Genomic DNA, 17,321 nt, shown 5'->3' with positions numbered 1-17,321 from the left:
GGGGTTGTGGGGAGAAAGGAAACTTTCTCCACTCTCTATGGTAGTGTAGACTGGCACAAGCACTGAGCTAATGCTACTCCATCTTCAGGTACCAAAAGAAGAAAGTCCATAATCTCAAACAATTCCGATAGAGCCCCATAGACATTCTTTATGAATTTGATTAAATTCCCTTTGTTTTTAATTTATTGAGGAATTATAAATAGGTATTAGATTTCATCACATAATCTGTTTAGTCTTTTAAGAAAATGATTTTATGTACTATAATTATTTATTTTCAAACATTACTCAGCCTTGCATTTCTAGAGTATATACCCTCCTTGGTCACACTGACAGCAAATATTCATATTATTAAATTTAATGTGCTAGTGTTTTCCTGTTCTACATCTATATTTAGAAAATATATTGAGTCGACTCTTTGTTGCTTTTGGTTGTTATATTTTTGTCTAGTGGTCTAAAAGCAATCTTATCAAATAAATTACAAAATACTCTGTTTTCTTTGGTATTCTATCTTTTTTCTTCCAATGCTTGGTAGGATTCACCACTGAAGGCATATGTGCCTGGGGCTTACCACATGGGAATTTTTTTTAGAAATATTACCTTTATTAAAATGCTGTGTTACTTTACTAAGGTCCTTCAATCACATTTTATAACAAAAGATTATCTTCAAAATGTGGTACTCTTATGTAGAGATCCCAAATGCTTCACAAATTACTTCCGTTACTTTTAAACACCACCCTTAGTTGGAAAATAGGAGAAAACTACATTTATGAAATCAGACAACAGTAGGCAACTAAATGTATCCTAAGGAGCTCTCCTTTTGTACATGTCCAAGTTTTTCTGTAATTAGAGGTATAATTAATTTAGTATCCTTAAAAAAAAAAAGCTGAGTAGGGTCAGAGATTTAGCTCAATGGATCCACCAAGCCACCAAGGTCCTGAGTTCGATCCCAGGTACAAAAAAAAAAAAAAAGCAAAACAAAAAAAACTAAGTGTTTTTTTTCTCCTCATATCACGTTCATAGACATAATCAGACCTTTTGAAAAATAATACACTAGTTTGCCTGATCATAGTAGCTTTGCAGAATGCTGACATTACTCAAAGTCTCGCAAGTAGCTTCTAATTCTCCATCATGGAACACATGGTAGTAAGGATGAAACACAGGACTTGGGTCACAGTATCCTACAGAACCAGGGCTCAACAGCTTTGTCTTTTTTTTTTTTTTTTTTTGGTACCGGAGATTGAACTCGGGACTTTGCATGCTTCTGAGGCAGGCAGCAGCGGCACCACTAAGCTAAATCCCGATCCCTCAACAGGTTTGTCTTTATCAGTCTTTGTCTGAAGATACCAGGGAACCAGAATATCTTGAGAATGAAAAGATGTCCTGTTAGTATGAATAAGCTGCTCAGAATTAGTAACTGTCTTTGAACTGGATTCTTTCTCCTGAATGTCATCAATGGAGGGTACAGAAGATGCTGAGTTTCCGTAGCCCATGTCAGATATCTGCTCAAGCAATCCTTGTGTGCATTTGTCACACTTTATCTCCTCTTCCTTCCCTTGGCTAATTCTGTTTTCTCTAAGATATTTGGACTTCTGATTATTATGTTCTTATTGCCCAGACATAAATGATGCCTTCCCACCAGATCCCAAGAATGGAACAATTTCTTAGAAAGCTGCCATTCTACACTCTGCTGCTGCAAAATGGTAAATAACAGCAATGGGGACGCAAGCATCACAACATCACAAAGGCCTGGAATTGCCTCTGTCTGCAAATGTCCACAAGGTTTTCCCTATAATCACAACCAATCATAAATGACTCCTTATTGATGCCAAAATTCTTTCCATTTCCACATCCAGTATCAACCACTATTGAACCATCTGGCAAAACCTTCAAGAACTCCTCAATGTGTGGAGTGTGTCTCGTGATGCTGAAGTGTCCAGCGATCTCCTCATAAACTCATAGCCCTGCTCCAGCTGTGATGCTTCTTTATCACTCTCTGGAAATGAGGGAGGAGTCTCTGCTCTGACTGACACAGACCAAAGAGTAACTACAGGTAGGAGGCAGGCGCCTCACTTTTCTAAATGTAAACAATGTTCGTATTCCCCTCTTCCTTAAAGTTACGCCTTCAAAGTCACTAGTGTTTAAGCCCAGTTTTGTAATGCTCAGATGTTTGAACAGTATCAGATTTTCTGAGTGTGATCCCATGGGTCCAAAGATGTCTAGCTTCTCCTGTCATCACTATCAAGCTCTGACGAGGCAACATAACTTGCCCGGGAATACCATCTAAGTGCTTAAAATCCTCTTATGGGGATTTTTAATTATCTGTCAGTAATGGTGAGCAAATTAAGGGTACAGAAAAACATTCATATTTAAACCCCCTAAAATAATACATCCCTAGCAGAGAAAGCATTAGTAAAAAATTAAAAGTGGAAAAAGTAGTTTGAGTTCTTTTTAGGATGGTGAACAAACCAGTTATTTTGAAATTATATGTTAAAGGCGCATTTTAAAATATTTTACAGAAGGCTGGGGATTTAACTCAGTGGTTCTGCCTCCTGCTTTGCAAGCACAAGGTCCCAACTTCGATTTCCAGTTCCAAAATAAATAAATCCATAAAATACATTACAGATATGTCATAAACAGCTAGTTGCTAAATGAAATAAAAGGTACAGAAAATATCACATCTAAGGTACTTCAAGTTCTGGTAATATGAAACATAGAAATAAAATTGCATTTTTTATTTCATGCATTATTGGCTGTTTATAAATTTGATATATTATATATATATAAAACCATGTGTGCATGTGTATTGCAAAGTTACTTCTTTTTCATATGGATATAAAGATATAAAACATATAAAGATCTTTTTCCATCTTGCAGGACATCTCATGTTCTGCTTTTCAGCAGCTTTTCTTTCCTTCCTAATTCTTTAGATGATCTATTCAATATTTTACAGAGTATATTAGCCAGCTCTCCCATCAATAAGACTAAACACCCTAACTTCTACAACTTAAAGTAAGAGAGGTTTATTTTGCCTCACAGTTTTCAAAGGATTCAGTCCATGGTCATGTGACTCAAAGTTAGTAATGATACAGTAGAAGGGCATGTGTTGGAGCAATTCTTCATCATTTGGGGGAAAAATCATTTCACAATTAAATTATGATTACACTTAGTTTTCCTGACTACAGGCTGGCCATGACATGTTGAATATAATTCCATTCCTATCTCTTTGTTACAGCTAAAACCTCAATGGTCCTGACATGCTGTGACACTCCAGGGAAAAATTACATCAGCTGAAGATACTCTGGTTCCTTGAGAACTGAGTAGTAAGAGAAAGGTTTCACCTGGGGAAATTCCTAATCAACGTAAGTCCCTCATCAACCTAGAATCTTCATCAGCTTAAGTTCCTCATTGTAATAGGATTGTCGCAGCCTTCTGAATCAGATAAAGGTGTGGGAAGCTCCAGGTTCCTTTTTCTGTGTGGCTCAAAGCAGGCCCAAAGCGCCACTTCTTCTCTAAGTCTTGCTTCCTGTCTTTATTCACTAATTTGCCTTGTGCTCTCTTGGCTCATAGGAGATCAGGACCCATTGCAGGGGTTCTGGTAATGTCCCCTTTCCCTGTTCACTACAGTCATGGAAGGAGAAAAGCTGTTCAACCCATGGCAACCAGGTGGCAGAGAGAGAAGGGAGAGGCCAAGGAAAACAGTACATCCTTCAGGTTATGCATTGGGTGACCAGGTCCCATCTCTAGACAACAAAGTCAGCTGTGAACTGATTGATGGACTAGTCTTCTGAGAAATTTGATGCCTCTATGACCCAGGCACCTTCTAAAAGCCTCTCTTCTGAACACAAGACTCTTGATATACCATTTGGATCTAAACTATCACATTCCACCCAGCCCCTGAAAAACTCATGTCCATCTTACAATGCAAATTCATTTAGTCCATCTCCAGGTTTCACCTAAGTCTTAATAGTTCCAGGACTGTTAAAAAGTCCATGTCCAGAGTGTCTTCTGAAACTCAAGGAAAACTCTTAGATGTGAGCTCCTGTAATTTTTGTTAAAGTTATATACTTCCAACATACAATGGCACAGGGTAAGCATTCCCATTAAAAAGGGAACAGGAGAATCAGAATCAGATGCAGGTAAAACTGAAATTCAGCAGTGCAAACATTGAATTTGGAAGTTCCACATCCAGTATCTAGGTCAGGCAATGGTGAGACATGAGTTCTGAAGGGCTTGAGCTGGCAAGCTCTTATGACCCTTAGTGTTGCAGCTCACATGGCCTCTCTCTGGCTGGTTCCTCTCTGTGTCTCTAGTTTTTCTTTCTTGTTTTATATTTTATTTTTAAATTTTTTTTTCCTTTTCTTTTTTCTGGTTCTGGGGATGGAGATCAAACTCAGGACTTTGTACTTGCCAGGCAGGCACCATGCCACTGAGCTAAATCCCCAGCTTCTCTTAACTGTTTCTTCTGAACAGAAGTTCCAAATTCTGGGCATCTCCAAATTCCTGGGTTCTCCAAAGCAACTTTAGCTTCATTTTCACAAACTGTTTAGTTCTGAAAGGTATAGCTAATGAGGTATAGACTCATTATATTTATTAGAAAACATAACAATTGTTTTTATTATTAAGATGTTGTGAGGCATAGTAACAAATGATACCTATGCTACAGTATTATTTTTCTCACAAATGTAAAACTTCTAACTTAATCCTAAATGATACTTCAGAAGCCATCATCCATATGTGCTGCTTTGATAACATTGCTCAAAATCAGAATTGTAGCCTTCAGCATCAGGAAAAATTCCTTCCCTCTTGGACTCCCATTTTGCTAAATATGTTTGATCATATAAATCTCCTTAAATTATAGGTAGCTTTGCTGCTTTCACTCTAGTGTAAGTGAAGTGAGTCACTGGGCTCACACTATTACTTACCCTAACTCCTCAGATTTATTGCTCCAAGAACTGACAAAAAGTATTCCTTATCCTACATATTAGTGAAAGAAAGTATTGTCTAAAAATTATATATATATTTTATATGTAATATTTAAAATTATATATGCATTATTTTTCTCTTTGGTTGTCACAAAACTTTAGGACTCAATTTCTCAATCAAAAACTCTACACACAGACCAGTCTTTGAAATTTTATGTCCACTGTACTTTTCAGTAAGATCATACATAATACATCAGCAAAATCAGCTTTTATGTAACATTATGCTAATAATGCAAGAAAATTAAATTTGTCTATGATCAAATAAAACTAAGAAATATTATTCAAGTTTTACATATAATATTTCCTTTAATCTTTCAGTCTATTTATTCTATTTCATAACAAATAAAATTGTTTACCCAAAGCTGCACAGCTCACAAAAACAGGTCTATATCTAAAGAGCACTTAGTCTGCTTCTAAGTCAATTTTCTTTCATTGAAATAAGCTTATCCACAACCTTTATTTTCCAAGACTAGTACATGTGAGTAGTTCATATAATTTAATGCAAGTCCTAACTTTTATACATTCTTTAAGAAGGCTAGGGATGGAGCTTAAGGATGGACCAGAGAAAGAGGAAAATAAATTTTTGTTTAATATACACTGATTTTTATGCATTGTACTAATTGGTTACATTGTGTCAGAATAGTCAAATTCTCCTTCTTGTCTTCTGAAGTGGAGAAAATTAATCTCATCTTAGAGTTGAGTAAACTGAAGCTCAGAAAGGTTAATTGCTTTGCACAAAGTAACAAAGCTAATAGCGAAAAGCAAAAAATGCAGACGTGGGTCCTATGACATATGTCTGCCTGCCTCCATACTCATGCACCGATGCTCCCCATGATTAGCATCGTGAATTAAATAATGCCTCATCATCTTGTACGGCCTTTCCCCTGGGGTCTCCAATGCTATTCTGCATGACGTAACCTATCTTGTCCTTGATTTTCTGTAATAATTGTCACTGCTACTCAACTCCCACACGAATTCATATACTTTCCGTCATGGAATTTGTATCCTTTAGTTATTTTAAGCATTTTAACATGGAGAATTTCAAACACATGCAAAGTACACAAAAGAGTGTAAAGAATCTTTTTGTATCCCTCACTCGGCTCCAAAAATAATCAATATTCATGACCAACATCTTCCCTTGGTTTAAACATCCACTCACCCCTATGTTGCTCAGTTTCTCACATATTTACATAAACTGAACCACATAATATTAAATTTGTGATTTTGCTAAATAATTACACACAAATAGCCCACATTTCCTAAGGAGACACACACAAATTCTTTCACCCCTTTTGCACATCTCAGAGTACATTTAGAGTTAAAATTGTACTGCTGTGTGAAACTGAGAAAACTTGAGACAGTGTGGCTCTCCTGCAAATTTTATTTTTATTTACATCACATATCATGTCTATATGTTTTGTAAAGCTCATAGTAGATGTATTTATTTATGTTGTAAGCAGTCATATGTTTTAAAGGATGTCTGAAATATAATATTATTTATTTTTCTCCTGTATTGTGTCACCATATTTATTATCACACGACTGACAGACAATAAATCACTTATTCAAAGTAGACAGTTTGGTAAATTTGACATACTAACACATATTAAGCACTAAGAAGAATCAAGATATAAGCATGTTCATTCACTACTTTCATAAGTGTTCTTTTCTCTTTTGCAATTCTGCTCTCACACTTTTTGTTATTGCAAAGAAGCAGCAATAATCATTTTTCTGACTTGGATTACTGTGCGTTCAAAATTTTTACATAAGTGAATTCATATAGTACTTACTAATTTCTTATGCTTCTCATTGAGCTAAATAATTTTAACATTCATTAATATCATTCTATATTTCAGGGGTTCTTTCTTCTTTGCTATAAAAAAGTATTCTACACTTGACCTTAGCCAAAAGGCTAAGAATAAATCTGTGAAGTATTCTAAATCTAAAATTAGAGGTTTCATTTGACCCAGCTATTCCTCTTCTTGAGATCTTCCTGAAAGAATTAAAAGCATCCTACCATACTGGTATATGCACACCCATGTTTATAGCAGTACAATTTGTAATAGTGAAATCTTGGAATCAGATCAAATGCCCTTCAACCTATGAGTGGATAAAGAAAATGTGGTGTGTTTATTAAATGGAGTACCACTCTGCTATAAAGAAGTTTAAACCTGAAGCATTTATTGGTAAATTGAAGAACCTTGGGGCCATACTCTAAAGTGAAAGAAATTTGACACATATGCTTTTATTTTTCATTAAATTCATTGCTATTGTTTAGCTGTACAGTATACTTTACATTCATCATTGCCATCTTGTACCTTTACATGATATATCTTGTTTTGTATTTTCCCCATCCCCCTGTCCCCCTTTCACCCCCTTCACCCTCCCCTATTTACAAAGACTTTTCTCATATTTTTCTCTTTCCTCCTTTCTTTTCCTTTACCCATTCCATTTCCCCTGATTCTTTAGGCTTTTTCTTCCTATTTCACACTATCAGTTATAAAATTGGAAACTTATTTACAATTCTAGTTTTTCATACCAGAGAAACTATTTGGTATTTACACATGTGTATTATTTATTTCACTTAAGAGGATGACTTTGCCTTCATCCCAGGGTGCCACAAGGAGTCCAGCTGTGTAGGCAACAACACAGGGGTGTCCTCCCCCCACTGCAAAATAAAGAAAATCTCTGCAGTAAAGGCACACTACACCACCATAGTTCATACTTCAGAGAGACCAGTGCCTCACATTGGAATCTGGTCTAACTTCAGGGGAAAGGCAGCTGGAACCTGCAGTAGAACCTTGCAGATTTCAACCCAGAAGGAAGTCAGAGATCTCAACTTGGGTCTTGCAGCCATAAACCAGCCTGAACCTCAGGGGACAGCTGCTGGCTTGCTGAGACTAATTATCTTAGATCTGCACACTGCTGTCCATGTTGTCTATTGTGTCAACAGAGGCACACTCTGAAGGAGGCCCTCTATTTCTATTTTTATTTTTTATTTTCAAAGCAATATTTTTCCTATCCTTAATCATTTAAAAAAGTTTATCTTTTTCTTTTCTCAAAATTTTTCCTATTTTTATATTCTTTTCCTTTCCTTCTCTCCCCCCCATCACTCACTTTGATGTTCATTACTCTCCCTTTTTGATCCTATTCATATCCTAATTTAAATTTATATTCTTTCTTTTCCTTTTCTTCTCTTCTTCCTTCTCTCAGTAGCCACTAATTTTAAAAGAAACTGATTACAGTCTCTAGTCTCCCTATTGCTTTTAGATTGTTTTGTTCTTGTGTATGTGTTGTTCTGTCTTCTACTCTTCTCTTCAACAACTCCCAAGAGTTTGTGTGATATTCCTGTGTCCTCTGACCTCACTTCTAAACTTTTGCTATCCTATCTATCTATTCCTCCTTCCCCAACTCCTTCTTAATCCTGAAGGGTGAAATTGCTATATTGAAGAGTTTATTCACTACAAGTATACTTTTGGATAGTACTTGATTTTAATTTAATTCATACAGTTAAAGAAGATAGATTAATTGCTACAACAAATTGTCTTTTTTCTAAGCTGTGCTTCATGATATTGTGCTGCTATTGTGTTGAGCTAAGGTGTTCTGATTGATCTAATCAGTTGTCCTCCCTGGTATAATGGAAATGAGATTGCCTCAGAGTGATTAGAGACTGAAAACCTAAAGACCAGCTATATCCAGAAGATCAAAATATTAACCCAGGAATTAAATCAAGGACAATACAAACAACAAAGATAGAAATGAGAAGACATTGAAACAAAGCACAAACACAGACTTCCACCTCACCAAAGCTAAACTCTGGTGGAAATGAAGTGGAAAAGTCTGAAAGTCAAGCATCTAGACACCCTGTACTGATAGCACAGAAAGTAAGATAACAGAAAAATTAGGCTCTACAAATTTCAAAACAAAAATAATTTCCCAAATAACCACAGAGATGGTGAGAATAATGAAAGACATGATTAGAGGCTCTAGAACAGAGATTTAAAAAAAAATAGATGAGCTCAGGACCATAATGTAAACCATGAATGCCCAGCATAGGAAAGAAATGGAAACCAGGGGTGCCCAACATATGAAAAAAATGGAATCCATGAAATAGATTCAAACCAATATCCAGGAGATTAAAAACTCTATTGAAAGTTTTTGCAGCAGGATAAAAGAATGTGAAGATAGAAATTCAGATATAGAAGATAAGATTGCAGTTAGTGACCATGAAAAGAGAGGTCTCTTAAAATTAGTTAGGGATCATGAGAAATCAATCCAACAACTTCTAGATGATGCAAAGAAGAATAACATAAGGCTGACAGGAATCTATGAAGTAGCAGGAGAAAATACAAATGATATTAAAGAAAAAAACTTTTCACAGAATTGATGACAGAAAGCTTCCCAAACAGAGCATAAGAATTTGACATACAGATAAGTGAGGCATATAGGACTCCAACTAGCCATGATTAAAAAAAAAAACTACACAGAGACATATAAAAATCAAGATTCTGGAAAGACAACAGAAGAACAAAATACTAAAGGAGTTTAAGAAAAGAAATGAATCTCATGCAAAGGAAAGCCCTCAGAATCACAGCAGAATTTTCAATGCAAATCCTCAAGTCAAGTTGAGCCTGGAGGGAATTATTTCAAGTCTTAAACTAAAACAATCTCTAACCTAGACTGATGTATCCTGCAAAACTATCTTTCAAAATTGATTGGGAAATAAGAGACTTCCATGACAAAGGACACCCGAGAAATTTCATGAATACCATACCAGCACTCCAAATATGACTAAATAATATCCTGGAAAAAAAAATGAAGGCCACAACTCCATAAGGTCCAACAGAGCAAATATATCAGGCAAGACAAGAAATGAAAGGGGGAGAGGAAAAAAATAAAAAATAAAAGAACCATCAGAAGGACAATAAGAAGACAATGAAAAGTCAATATATAACAGTTATAAGCATCAGTGTTAATGGCCTCAATTCACCATCAAAAGAAATAGGAGAGAAGAATAGATTAAGAAGTAAAATCCAACAATGTACTGTATACAAGAAACCCACTTAATGCCCCCAAAATTCATACACTGAGAGTAAAAGGATAGAAAACAGTTCTCCATGCAACAGGAACCTGGAGAAAAGTTCGGGTAGCTGCCTTATCTGAGACAGAGTAGATTTCAAACAAGAACTAACTAAGAGAGAGGCAAAGAAGGCTGCTATATCCTTGTAAAGGGAAGAATACAAAAGGAAGAAATGACAATCATAAATATATATGCACTGAATACAAATGCCCCCGAATATACAAAACAAATATTAATGATTATGAAAAATGAAATAAGTATTAATATAATTGTACTGGCGGGCCTCAATACTCCACTGACACAAATAGACAGATAATCCAGACCACAAAAAAATTAATAATGAAATAACAGAACTGAACCAAGTCTTACAACAAATGAAATTAGTAGATGTCTACAGAGTGTTCCACCCCAGAAAATCAGAATACACATTTTTTTCAGCTGTACACAGGTCATTCTCCAAAATAGATCACATGCTAACTCATAGAACATGCTTTAGTTAATGCAAAGGAACTGAAGTTATCCCCTTTATATTATCAGACCATAGTTCAATCAAACTGGAGATCAAGAGCCTAAAAAACTACAAGAACTTCAAAAACACATGGAAATCAAATGGCACTCTACAGAATAACCATCAGGTCACAGAGAAGATTAAAGAAGAAATTACAGAGTTTCTACAATTAAATGATAAAGCCAATACAAGATTCAGGCATCTATGGGACACAATGAAAGCAGTTCTACAAGTAAATTCATAGTAGTAAATACCCATACTAGGAAAACAGAATGAACTCAAATAAACAATCTAATGATTAACCTTGAGTTTGTAGAAAAACAAGAGCAAGACAAACTGAAAGCTCATATAAATGAGGAGAACTACAGGCCAATCTTCCTTATGAACACAGATACAAAAATCCTTGATAAGATACTGGAAAACAGAATACAAGAAAAAATATCAAAAAGAAGATCATACACTTTGACCAATTTAGATTCACCCCAGGGATGCAAGGATGGTTGAACATAAATATATCAATAAATGAAATACACTATATTAACAAAATCAAGGACAAAAACCATATGATCGTCTCAATAGATGCAGAGAAAGCATTCAACAAAATTCAACACCCATTCATGACAAAAATCCCTACACAAAATTGGAATAGATGGTATTTAACTCAACCTGATAAAGGCTATCTATGAAAGACCAACAGCCAGTATCATACGAAATGATCAGAAACTGAAAAACTTCACTCTAAAATCAGGAACAAGACAAGGATGTCCACTTTCAGGACTCCTGTTCAGTATAGTTCTGGAAATATTAGTCATAGCAATTAGACAAGAGAAAAAAATAAAAGGAAAAGACATGAAAGGAAAAACACTGTCTTTATTTGCTAATGATATGATACTGTACATAGAAGACCCCCACCAAAAAAACTCTGCCAAAAGACATAAAGATTTAATTGAATTTCAGTAGAGTAGCTGGATACAAGGTCAACACTCAAAATTCAATAGCCTTCTTGTACACAAATAACAGACTCATTGAGAGAGAAATTAGTGGAACAATTCCTTTCACAATAACATCCAAAAAAATGATATATCTAGGAATCAACCTAACAAAGGAGACAAAAGACCTCTAAACTGAAAAATTACAACACTCTGAAAAAAGAAATAGAAGAGGATATAAGAAGATGGAAAAACATCACTTGCTCCTGGGTAGAAAGAATCAACATAGTGAAAGTGGCTATAATTCCTAAACTGCTATACAGATTCAATGTAATCCCATTTGAAATCCTAACAGTATATTTCACAGAACTTGACAAAAAATATTCAAAAATTTGTTTTGAATTAGAAGAGATCTAGAATTGCAAAAATCATTCTAGGCAACAGAAACATGGCAGGAAGTATCACAATACCCAATTTAAAACTATACTACAAAGCCGCTGTGATAAAAACAACATGGTACTCACAAAGAAACAGAATGGAGGATTAAAGGAATAGAATAGAAGATGCAGAAACAACTCCAGATGTACTTAGCTACCTCATCTTTGACAACGGAGCCAACCATCCTCACTGGAGGGAAGATAGCAGCTTTAATAAATGCCCTTGAAAAAACTGGCTTTCAACATGTCAAAGATTAAAACTAGATCCCCATTTTTCACCATGCACTAAACTAAACTACAAGTGGATTAAAGATTGAAATATCAAAATGGAAACACTAAACATACTGGAAAGTAAATTAAATAGAACTCTCAAAGACAATGGCATAGGAGAAGACTTTGTGAACAAATCCTCAGCAGCACAAGAACTTGCACAAAAAATCAACAACTGGAATCTCATTGTATTAAAAAGTTTTTGTAGTGCAAAGAAATCACCAACAGACCTAAGAGAAAACACACAATGTGTGAAAAAAAATTTACCAGCTCTTCCTCAGACAAAGGTCTACTATCTAGAATGTATAAACAACTCAAAAAACCCAGCCCCTCCCAAATTCAAAGACCCAATTCAAAAATGGGCATCTGAAATGAATGGTCATTTCTCAGACAAACAAGTAAAAGCAGCAAATAAACATATGAAAAATGTTCAACATCACTGGTCATTTGAGAGATGCAGATGAAAACAGCACTGAGATTCCACCTTACCTCAGAAAGAATGGCTGCTATCAAGAAATCAACCAATAACAAATGCTGGTGGGGCTGTAGGGAGAAAGAAACCCTTCTCCATTGTTAGTGGGAGTGTAGACTGGTGCAACCATTGTGAAAATCAATATGGAGATACCTCAAAGAACTTGGATTAGAGGTCCCATTTGACCCAGCTATCCCTGTGCTGGGTATCTTCCCAAAAGAATTAAAAGAATCATATCACAGTGATATATGTGCACTCATGTTTATAGCAGCACAGTTTGTAATAGCTAAAACTTGGAAACAACCCAACTGTTGATCAACTGGAGACTGGATAGAAAAGATATGGTTTTCTATAAAAGGGAGTACTACTTAGCCACTAAGAATGAGAAACTAGAGACATTTATAGCTAAATGGATGCACATTGAGATTATACACTTAAGTGAAATAAATGGGACACACTTGAGTAAATACCTAATAGTTTTTCTCATGTGAAAAACCAAAAGTGTAAATAAGGTTCAAATGCTATAAATGATAATGTGAAATAGGAAGAAAATGACTAAAGAAGATGTGCAAAAGGGAGGGGAAAGGAAATAAAGGAAAAGAAAAATGTGAAAAAAAGGAAAAAATAGAAACAACATCTTTGTAAATAGGGAAGTGTGGAGGGGGTGAAGGGAGTTCAGAGATATGGGGAAAAAATAAGAACCAAGTCAAGATGCAAATGATAAATGTAACTGTATTGTTTGCCTTAAATATACCAATAAAGTTAATGGGGGAAAAAGAGTATGATCCCCCCAAAAAAGAGTATGACCTCAATATACATCCACTTAGCTATAAATGTCTCTAGTTTCTCATTATTTATGGCTTAGTAGTACTCCATTTTATTTTAAAGAAAACACACATCTTTTTCCAGTTTCTAATTGATGGCAATTGGGCTGTTTCCAAGTTCTAGCTATTATAAACTGTGCTGCTATAATATGCAATTGTTTAAATATAGCATTGTTTCTCTGTTGTGAGAAACCAAAAGTATAAATAAGGACCAAAATGTATAACAGACACTGTGAAAGGAGAAGAAAATGTTCAAATAGGAAGTCAAACAAGGAAGAGGTGAGGGAGAAATGGAGAAAGGGAAAGTAAAAAACAAAAGAATAGAAGAAAAATGCATTCCAAACTTTTGTAGATAAGAAACAGAAGAGGAGTTAAAGGGGGGATGTGATTAGGGGAAAATCCCCGAGGAATCAAGTTATATTATGCACAGCTACAAATTCCCTATGATGAAAGTAATCACTATGTACATACAAATGTGCAAATGAAAAACTATACTATCATATCAACATCTCAAAATTTGCTTAACTCTTGAACTTTTGATGAACATTTGAGTTTTACTTTTGGCTATTGAAAATAATGATACTATGAATACTAATGTTTAATTATTTTAATGCACAATATTTGGATAATGGTGTTTGTACATTTCTTCAATGACTAATAATATTAAGTATTTTGTACTTATCTATTTTCCACTTAATTTATCTGGTTTATTCTGATCTTTATCCCCTTCCTAAAAACTTTAACTTTTGCTTAGTTTTAAATGCTGTACTTCATTTTTTTTTTCCAGTCATTGAACTCGGGTCCTTGCACTTATGAGGCAGGCATCAGAACCACTGAGCAAAATCCCAGCGCTGTACTTAATTTTGAAAGTACATCATAAATTATGATACAAGTCAAAAATACACAACATGAAAATGTTTCCTTAGAGTTTGTATTTTCTCATATCATTGTTTAAACTTCATTTAAAGAACAGTATTTCAAATTTTTACTTAAGCACAATTTATTTTTATCATTTTTTTCATTAAGTTTATTCATACATTTTACATATGCAACACAGTTAAATTCATCACTAGGATCTTGTACACTTACATAATGTAACTTGATTCATATTTTTCCGCATTCCCTACCTTTGCCCTTTCCACCCTTCACTATTTACAAAGACTTCCTTTCCATGTTTTTCCTTTTCTCATATTTTTTCCTCTTCGTTCCTTAACCCTATCCCTCCCACTTCTGCTACTCCTTTAGATATTTTCTTCTTATTTCACAATAACAATTATACATTTTGATCCTTATTTACTCTTTTAGTCTTTCACACCAGTAAAACTATTCAGTATTTACACATGTGAGCCTATTTATTTCAATTAAGAATATGGCCACAATGAACATCCACTTAGCTATAAATGTTTCTTAGTTTCTCATTCTCTCTCTCTCTCTCTCTCTCTCTCTCTCTCTTTATTTATTTATTTTTTTTGTACCATGAATTGAACTCAGGTCCTCATACTTCCAAAGCAGATGGTGGAACCACTGAGCCAAATCTCTGGCCCTAGTTTCTCTTTTTTTTTTTTTTTTTTTTTTTGATGGGGGGGTACCAGGGATGGAACTTGGGTCCTTGTGCTTGTGAGGCAGGCAGCAGAACCGCTGAGCTAAATCCCTGGCCCCTAGTATCTCATTCTTTGTGGCTGAGTACTACATTTTATTTATTTTTTAAATATGCATCTTCTTTATGCAGTCTCCATTTGACAGGGACTTGGGCTGTTTCCAAGTTTTAGCTATTACAAATTGTGCAGCTTTAAACTGAGGATGTATATATCACTGTGGTATGATTTCTTTAATTCTTTTGGAAAGACACCCAGAAGGGAAATAGCTAGATCAAATGGGACTTCCAATCCTAGTTGTTTGAGGTATCTCCTCGCTGATTTCCACAGTGGTTGCAACAGTCTACACTCCCACCAACATTGGAGAAGTGTTCCTTTCTCCCCACAAGCCCACTGGCATCTGTTATTATTTGATTTAACATTAGGAGCCATCCTTTCTGTGGTGAGATGGAATCTCAGTGTTATCTTCATCTGCATCTCTTCAATGACCAGTGATGTTGAACATTTTTTCATATGTTTATTTGCTGCTTTTACTTGTTTGTAATGACTGTTCATTTCAGATGCCCATTTTTGAATTGGGTCTTTGAATTTTGGGGGTCTGATTTTATTGAGTTGTTGATATATTCTAGATACTACACCTTTGTCTGCGGAAGAGCTGGTAAAAATATTGTCATACATTGTAGGTTGTCTCTTACTTCTGTTGATGGTTTCTCTTATAGTGCAGAAGATTTTTAAAAGATGGATCCCAACTGCTGATTCATTGTGCTAGTTCCTGTGCTACAGAGGATTTGTTCATAAAGTCTTTTCCTATGTCTATGTCTTCCAGAGATGTACCTAACTTATCTTCCAGCAAGTTTAGTGTTTCTGCTTTAATATTTAGATCTTTGATCCACTTCCAGTTTGGGTTAGTGCATGGTGATAGATAGGGGTCTAGTTTTAATATTTGACAAGTTGAAATACAGTTCTTCCAATACCACTTATTAAAGAGGCTATCTTTCCCCCAGTGAGGATGGTTGGCTTTTTTGTCAATGATGAGATAGCTGAATATATCTGGATCTGTTTCTGTATCTTCTAATCTATCCCACTGATCCTCTGGTCTTTTTCTTTGCCAGTCCCACATTGTGCTTATCACAGTAGCTTTGTAGTGTAATTTTAAATTGGAATTATGATACCCTTGCCATATCTATGTTGCCTAATATTGCTTTTGATGTTCTAGATTTTTTGTTTTGTTTTGTGTTGGCGGTGTTGTTTGTTTGTTTGTTTGGTTTGTTGGTTCCAAGGAAATTTTTGGATTGTTTTCTCTAGTTCTGTGAAACATATTGTTGAGATTTCTACCGGGATTGCATAGAATTTGTTCAGAAGTTATGGAAGTATGGCCATTTACACTATATTGGTTCTTCCTACCCAGGAACAGGAGCTGTCCGTCCCTTTTCTTGCATCCTATTTGATATCTTTTTTCAGAATGCGGTAATACTTAATATAGAGGTCTTTTGCTTCCTTTACTATATTGATTCCTAGATATTTCATTTTTTTGGATGCTATTGTGAAAGAGATTGTTTCCCTAATTGCATGGATATAAGGCTTTTGTTTCTTTTTCTTTTTTTTTTCTTTTATTGAGTTTATTGGTACATTTTAGGTATACAGTACAATTACATTCACTATTGGGATCTTGTACCTTTACATGACAGGTCTTGGTACTCATTTTTTTTCCACTGTCCATGCCCTCCTTTCACCACCACCTCCTGTCCCCATTTACAAACACTTTATTTCCATTTTTTCATTTCTCATATTTTTTTTCCTTTTCCCTTATTACCAATCTCCTGCCCTTCCCACATTCCCCACACCTTTAGCCCCTTTCTTCCTATTTCACATGGTCAATTTTCTCCTTAAGACCTCATGTGCTATTATAGCTTTTCACACCAGAGAAACTATTCAGTATTTACACATATGTGACTTATTTATTTCACTGAGGAGTATATCCTCAATATGTATCCATTTTCCTATGAATGAATCTAATTTATCTTTCTTTATAGCTGAGTAGTATTCCATTTTATAGAAAAACTGCATCTTGTTTATCCAGTTTCCAACTGATGGACAAATGGGCTGTTTCCAAGTTTTAGCTACTACAAACTGTGCCACTATAAATATGGGTGTGCATGTATCACTGTGGTATGATTCTTTTAGTTGTTTTGGAAAGATAACCAGCAGAAGGATGGCTGGGTTAA

At 35.1% G+C, this 17,321-nt stretch overlaps 1 pseudogene; it reads right to left on the bottom strand.

The window, feature by feature from the left end:
• Positions 1–1,026: 1,026 nt before the first annotated feature.
• The window catches only part of LOC104863997, a 55,914-nt pseudogene continuing 39,619 nt past the window's right edge, over positions 1,027–17,321 (bottom strand).

This window comes from Fukomys damarensis, unplaced genomic scaffold, assembly GCF_012274545.1.
Source record: "Fukomys damarensis isolate Sample0158 unplaced genomic scaffold, DMR_v1.0_HiC HiC_scaffold_35, whole genome shotgun sequence".
Classification (NCBI taxonomy): Eukaryota; Metazoa; Chordata; class Mammalia; order Rodentia; family Bathyergidae; genus Fukomys; species Fukomys damarensis.
Note: the sequence above shows the minus strand (reverse complement) of the source record. Positions and strands in the feature narration are given on the sequence as shown.